The following is a 7,470-nucleotide window of genomic DNA, read 5'->3' as shown; positions in this document are numbered from 1 at the left end:
CATATAGTTAGGGAAGCAGCTCATTTGAACTGTTTAGGCCAAGATTTTGTTTCTTTTAGGCCCTCCTAACCATTGATGCTCAAAGCCTTGGACCCTCGCTCTTGCCTGTTGGTTTAAAGAGATATTGGTTTTTTCTTTTTCTTTTGCTTTTTCTCTTTTTTTTCTTTTTGCTGCTTTTTCTTGCTTCAAGAATTAATTTTTGGATTTTTCAGATTACCAATAATACTTCTCCTTTTTCATCATTTGTTCAAGAGCCAACATTCTTAACTCCAACATCAAATATGGGCTGTTTATTCATGCATTCAAAGAGTAAAAGCAATGCCACCACATCAAAATAATTGAACTATTATTATTATATAACTTGAAATTCAAGTATCTCCCTATTATTTTTCAAATAATTTTTTTTTCAAGCAAGGTGAGAGATGCATGGAATATTTGATAACTTTAAGATATAAAATAAAAATGATCATGCACTAGAAACAGACAATAAGATAAAATACATGGAAAACAGAAAAATGACATAGGCAAAGGGAAGTATAGAACGTGACCACCTTAGTGACGGCGGTTGCTGCTTCCTCTAGAGAATCCAATGGAGCGCTTGATTTCTTCTATGTCACGCCCTTGTCACTGTTGCTCTTCCCTCATGGCTCTTTGATCTTCTCTTATTCCATGGAGGATGGTGGAGTCCTCTTGGTGTCCCATCCTCAGATGATCCATGTTGGAGCTCAATTCTCCTAGAGAAGTATGCAATTGGTCCCAGTAGCCTTGGGGAGGAAAGTACATCCCTTGAGGCATCTCAGGGATTTCTTGTAGAAGTGGCTCCACATGCTCTTGTTGAGGTGCATGTGTAGGCTCTCTAATATGCTCCAGCCTTCTTTTAGTGATGGGTTTTTTCTCTTCAATGGGGATGTCCCCTTTTATGACAATTCCAGCTGAATTGCATAGGTGACATATGAGGTGAGGGAAACGGAGGCAAGTGCGTTTCCTTTCTCTTCCTTGAGATTTCACCAATCTTTCGTGCCTTACTTAGGAGTGGTAAAAGTCAAAAAGTAAAGCCTTTGCGACACCAAACTTAAGAGTTTTGCTCGTCTTCGAGCAATTATGAACAATTGGGAAGGAAAGTGTAAAAGAAGAAGAAAGAGGTAGGGATGGAGGGAGGTAAGGGGAGGGGTGAATGATAGGTGCGGCGGGTGGAGATTCTGTGGAACCCACTAGTCCTGAGAGGCTAGAGAATTCGAATTTCCTGCCCTCCTTGTGGACATTGAACACCCAGCCTCTACTTCTTAGCTGCGTTCAACACCTGCCACATACCCCATATAGGTTGTTAGAGGCCCTTAGGGACTCCCTTCCTGGCGTTCAACGCCAAGTCTCTGCTCTCTCTTGGGCATTGAACGCTCATCAGAGACTCCTCCATTGGCGTTCAACGCCAGTAACACTGCTCCTTTTTGGGCATTGAACGCCCACACTGCTCCCTGTGTGGCATTCAACGCCAGATTTCTTACTCATTTGGGGGGTTAAATGCCCCTCTTGCCTCCTTGTCTGGTGTTCAATGCCAGCAAGGGACTAAATCTAGGGTGTTCTGTTTCTAGTTTTAACTGTATCTGTCTCTGTTCTAAGTACTGCACATGATCACAAACATTAAAAAGCAAGGGAAAATTCTGAAACTAAACCTTAATAAACTCAAATGAAAATAAATAGAAGAAATTAGAATAGTAATACTCTACTCATGGTTGGGTTGCCTCCTAACAAGCGTTTATTTACTGTCACTAGCTTGACACTTGATTGTTGACTTTCTTCCTCTTCTTCCAGTTGGTTAACAGAAATGACTCCATAGGAGAAGAGAAAGAGATTAGTGCCCTCAGATTTGAATTCCTCCTAACAATCTTTCTTTTAGTGTGATCAGCTTGATCTTCCTTGCTTACTAGGGTAAGGATTGTATTGTTTCTCCATCTCCTATGCATCTTCTTCTTGGGACTTTCCTCCTTGGTGAGTGGTGGCTGCCCAACACCAAACTTAAGTTTGATGTCTAGGGAAACTGTATGAGTTTTCACCAAGGAAGGAAGCTTCAGTAATGTACTCTCCATGGGAGTACCTCATTTGTTAGGGGGTAGTGGAGGTTTAAGGACCTTGATAATCATGTAATCCTTCTGTAACCTCATCACTAATTCGCCTCTCTCAGCATCAGAGAGATTTCTTCCAGTAGATAGAGACCGTTGCTCTGAAACCTCACCAAAAGGAATATTGAAGTGCAGCTTCTTAGAGCCTTCCAAGGATTGTGAGTAGTGCTTGTCCTTGTTCTCCTTTTGTGTCTTCTGAGGGTGTGGTACTTCAGTCTTTCTTCCCACAGAAAGGGTGTGTAACTGTGTGCTTCCAGCCTCTTCTTGAGTCTCTTCTTCATCTAGTTCCTCAACAGTGTGTACCACCTTAGTCTCAGCCTCTTTGGTCTTATTGAGGGCCTTACACTCTTCTCTTGGATTTATTTATATGTTTCTAGGAAGAGTGTTAGGGGGTCTCTGTAGTTTCTGAGGAAGGTTCCTCTAAATGACTACACTACACTCCTTAGTAAGCACCACTATCGCTACTTCCCTCCAATCCCTCTTGTTATTCGGTATTTCATTCATGAACTTAGAATATGAAGGCATTTGTTCAAAAGCCTCTGTAAAGGGGATTTTGATCTCCAGCTTCTTAAAATCTTCTAAGAATTTGGCAAATTGACTATCCTTTTCTGCTTTTTGGAGTTTTTGAGGATATGGTAACTTGGCTCTGTACTCAAGGGCCATGAGTGGTGTAGGGTGGTGCACGAATCCCCACACTCCATACAGCTGTACCAGCAAATGCACTAGGTCATCCAACTAATACCTGAGCAAGTCAGGATCGATCCCACGAGGATTGTGGTTTGAAGCAAGCTATGGTTACCTTGCAGGTCTTAGTCAGGAGAAATCAAGAAGTTGTTGGATTGAGGCTTAATTGCATTAAAGGAATATTGTATAAATTACTTTTTATATTAAATGGAATCAGTAATAGGAATATAGTTAAGGATTGGAGTTGCTTTGTCTTTCTAAATTAACTCTGGTATTACTGCCTCTTTTGCTATTGAGTGATTTCTTCGATGGAAGGTTGTATGTGATCAACGCCATTTGCCGTGGTCATCAATTTCCTCTGCTTCAAATCAAACGCCATTGGCCATGATCAACTAATTTGAACGAGGGTAAAGCTCTAGCAGTTCATTCTCTTGTTGATCCTACTCAAAACGCCACAAACAAGGTCAAATCTTCTGGATCAGAGAATGCTGCTTCTTTGGGTTCTACCCTCTATCACAGAGACCCTAATTTCCCCAAAAATTGGCTGAACTAGTGTCTCGAGAAGTCCTCAATGAATTCGTGGATTAGCCGTCTGAGAGATGTATATTCAAGCTAGCAGTTCGCGCTTTCCAGTCACTTATTTGTAACAACCCTAGTTTTTGAAAATCAAATAATTAGTTAGTTGTGATTTATTTTGCTATGTTTCTGTCCATATATTCTACTTTCTTTGATTCTAGTCTGAACTTATTTTATTCTAGCAATTTTCGAGGGCGAAATTTTTTCTAAGGCGGGTAGAATGTAACAACCCTAGTTTTTGAAAATCAAATAATTAGATATTTGTGATTTATTGATAATTTTATTTTAAGAAAATTATTTTGCTAAAGGTAATTAAATAGAGTTTCATGATAATTGAAGTTTAAATTAATTGGAATTTTTATGTAAACTTTATTAGATATTTGGTATAATTGAAATTATAATTTTAGTAATTGAAAAATAAGAAAGAATTGTACTGTTCAATTTAAGTAATTTTTAATGAATTATGTTCTATTTTATTAGTTTGTACTCTTAGAGATTAATTTATTAGAAGTGATTAGTTTGATTTTTATAAATACTTTAAGTTTACGGCAAATAATATTTATGTACAATCTTTATTATAAATAGTTATTTTATAATGTGAAATTAAAATTCTGATGATAGAAAAATAATAGAAATTTATATGATTTAATTTAGAAAATTGATATTTGAATTTAAACTGTATTTTACAAAATGCAGTTAACTTGTTTATTTTATAATTTAAATTAGAAATAATTAATTGAACTTAGTAATATGTTGATAAATAATGTTCCTAAATATTTTTAATAGAGTATATTTGGTTTTAAAATTACTCTACTCTCCAATTTGATCAAAACATCTATTCATATCTATCCATATTCTTTTATAAAATCCATCATTTCTAACACTAATTCCCAAATTGAAAATCAAAAACCCTAATTCCCTAATTCACAAAAAACCCTAACCCTTAGCACCCCTCACCACAGCCGCACCCCACCCCCTTTCACCCCCTTCAGTGCAACTTCAAAAATGGGAAATCAGAGAGGGAGAGTGAGGAAACGAAGAAGAGAATATAGAAAGCAGAGGTTGTTCGTCGTCACTGCCGCCTCCCTGGAGCTCGCTGCCGAGCTGTTCACGGCGTCGTCCCCTCTATGGAGCCATAAGCTTGCGTCACCGCTAATACGTCCACAAGTCGTCGTCGAGGGGATAGAATCGCAAAGAGAGAGAGAGAGAGAGAGATGCATGAACAAGAGAGGCCCGTAACCAGCCTTGTCGCTGCCATCCTTGCGCCGTCGCCATTGCCGTCTCCCTCGTCGCCGCTTCGTTAACGCCGTCGAGGTCTTCGTCGTCACTGGTGTGGTCGGAGCCGCCGTCGCTGGAGAGAGAAAAGCGCGAATCGGAGGAGGAGGGAGAAGTCTTCTGTCACTGTAGCCACGTCTCTTCACCGCCGCTACCGCCGATGGAAGTCGTCACCGTTGCCAAGCCACTGCATCGCTGGACATCATCGCTGGAGGACCGGATGGAGAAGCTCGCCAGTTCTGCTTTTGCCTCTGGTTTCTAGAATCTGAGAAGACGCTACCGCCGCTGCTAGAACTGTTATTGTTGCTCTGGCCCTGCTCTGGCTCCACTTTGAATCGTTACTGTTGCTGTTTGGCTGATGCTGAGGCCTTCCACCATCACTGGAGCTTCCCAGAATCATCGTGGTTGCTGCCAAAAGAGATGAATGGGTGCTGGAAACTGCTAACAGAGCTATCATGTTTGTTTATTTCTATGAGTTGCGACATCGAGGTAGGGAATTTATTTTAAAAGTTAAATGTTTTTAATTTACAATGCCTACAAAGTTATTTGGATAATTTCAAATAGTTAATAATGATTAAGAGTTGATTAATTGATGTGAATTGTTTGGAATATGTTTGAGAATAGTTAGTTGGAGTGATTATTCTGAATCATGATTGAATTGAATGTGGTTATGATTACTTTGAATTATAATTGAAATTAGATGTGGTTGTGAAATGTGACTGAATTATTGATTCTGCGATGAATTGGTTGAGATTCCGATTTTGAGTGAATTATTGTCTTGTTTGATGTTGAATTGGATATTTGATGTTTGGGAACGGCTGTGAAATTTACTTGCGACTAGTTGAGATTGGTTTTGGTGGTTATTGAAGGACTAGAATTTAAAGGATTAAATTGTTTTTGAGAACCTGGTTTTCTGAAATAATATAGTAACTTTAAGAGTATATAAATAATTCTGTAATGGCTGGACTAATTTTCTGTGTCATGATTTATTGATTTTGGTTGTGGCTGTGAACTGTGACTACTTTGGTGGTTGCTATGATAATGATCAGTGGTTTGATTATTTTACTTATTCCTAATTAGCTGGGCTAGCTATGAATATGTGATGTTTATGCCTTGATTATAGTAATGTATGAATTGAGGATTGCTTGGTAAACATTTGCTGGAGATTCTGATTATGCTTGTTGGCAGTACATTGGATGTTGAATTGATTTTTGATAAGCTAGGTTTGAACTTATGAATTGTAAAGAGATCATAAATCGATTGTTAAATTAATTCCTTAAAATCTAAATTGTAAATGCAATTATTTTAAAAGTATAAAGATAATTTGTAATAATTGAAAACTATATGAAGTTGAATTCTTGGATGAACATAATAGTTGATAAACCACTATTTGATGGTTTATCTTGTGCTTAATTAAGTGGATTTTATCAATCTTTCATACACTTGTTCATACAAACTGCATAGGTTTACATTCTCCTTCCTGATTTTGTGCTATGATTGAAAACATGCTTCTTTGGCTCTTCTTTTCTTTTATTTAAATCCTCTCTGATTATCATTCGAAGCCTTGATATGTGTGTTAAGTGTTTTCAGAGATTACAAGGTATGAATGGCTTAAAGAATGGAAAGGAAACATGCAAAAGTAGAAGGAATACAAGAAACTGAAGAAATTGGTAAGCTGTCCAGCCTGACCTCTTCACACTCAAACGGTCTTAACATGAGCTACTTTGGTCCAAATGATGCGGTTTTAGATGCATTGGAAAGCTAACATCTGGGGCTTCGCAACAATATATAATTTGCCATAGCTGCCCCAAAGTTAGGTGATGCGGACACGTGAATGATGCGCACGCGTCGCATTTGCGAATTTCAATCCATGCAAATGCGTGGACGGCGCCTACGCGTCACTTTGCCGCGACCTGTACGAACCAGATTTCACAATCAGCGATTTTTGGGCTGTTTCTGACCCAGTTCTCAGCCCAGAAAATACAGATTAGGGGCTATAAAGTGGGAGAATGCATTAATTCATCATAATTCAATCATAATTCACTTTTCATAATTTAGATGTAGTTTTTAGAGAGAGAGACTCTCTCCTCTCTCTTAGAATTTAAGATTAGGATTCCTCATAAAGGATTTAGGATTTCTTATTATTTCAACTTACAATTTCTTCTGAGCTCCAGGTTCAATATTCCTTTATTTTGACTTCCCTTCTACTTTGAGATACTTTAATGCTTTTATTTATTAATGACTTATGTTGCCAAATTGGCTTATGAACTTCTCCATGTTACATTTGATATCTTTTTAATTCAATTTGAGGTATTTCAAAATTATGATTGCTTTCTTTTATTTATATAAATAATTTAGATTTTTCCCTTTTGGCTTTAGTTAAGTCATTGGAGACGCTTGAGTTATCAAACTCATTGTTGATTTAAAATTGGAATTCTTCAAGAATTAATCCAAGTTCCAATAACTATAGCCTTTCCCAAGGAAAGACTAGGACGTGAGGAATCAAAATTAATTCATCCACTTGACTTACCTTCATAGTTAGAGGTTGACTTAGTGGGAGAAAAATCCAATTCTCATCACAATTGATAAGGATAACTGGGATAGGACTTCCAGTTCTCATACCTTGCCAAGAGCTTTATTAGTTATTATTTTCACGACTTGTTATTTTACATTACTTGTTCAACCCTTTTGAAAACCCCAAAATATACCTTTGCATAACCAATAATAAGAACACCTCCCTGCAATTCCTTGAGAAGATGACCCGAGGTTTAAATACTTCGGTTATCAATTTCAAAGGGGTTTGTTACCTGTGACAACC

The sequence above is a fragment of the Arachis duranensis genome, chromosome 3 (assembly GCF_000817695.3).
Source record: "Arachis duranensis cultivar V14167 chromosome 3, aradu.V14167.gnm2.J7QH, whole genome shotgun sequence".
NCBI classification, from domain to species: Eukaryota; Viridiplantae; Streptophyta; class Magnoliopsida; order Fabales; family Fabaceae; genus Arachis; species Arachis duranensis.
The sequence above is the reverse complement of the archived record's forward strand: the minus strand, read 5'-3'. Positions refer to the sequence as shown.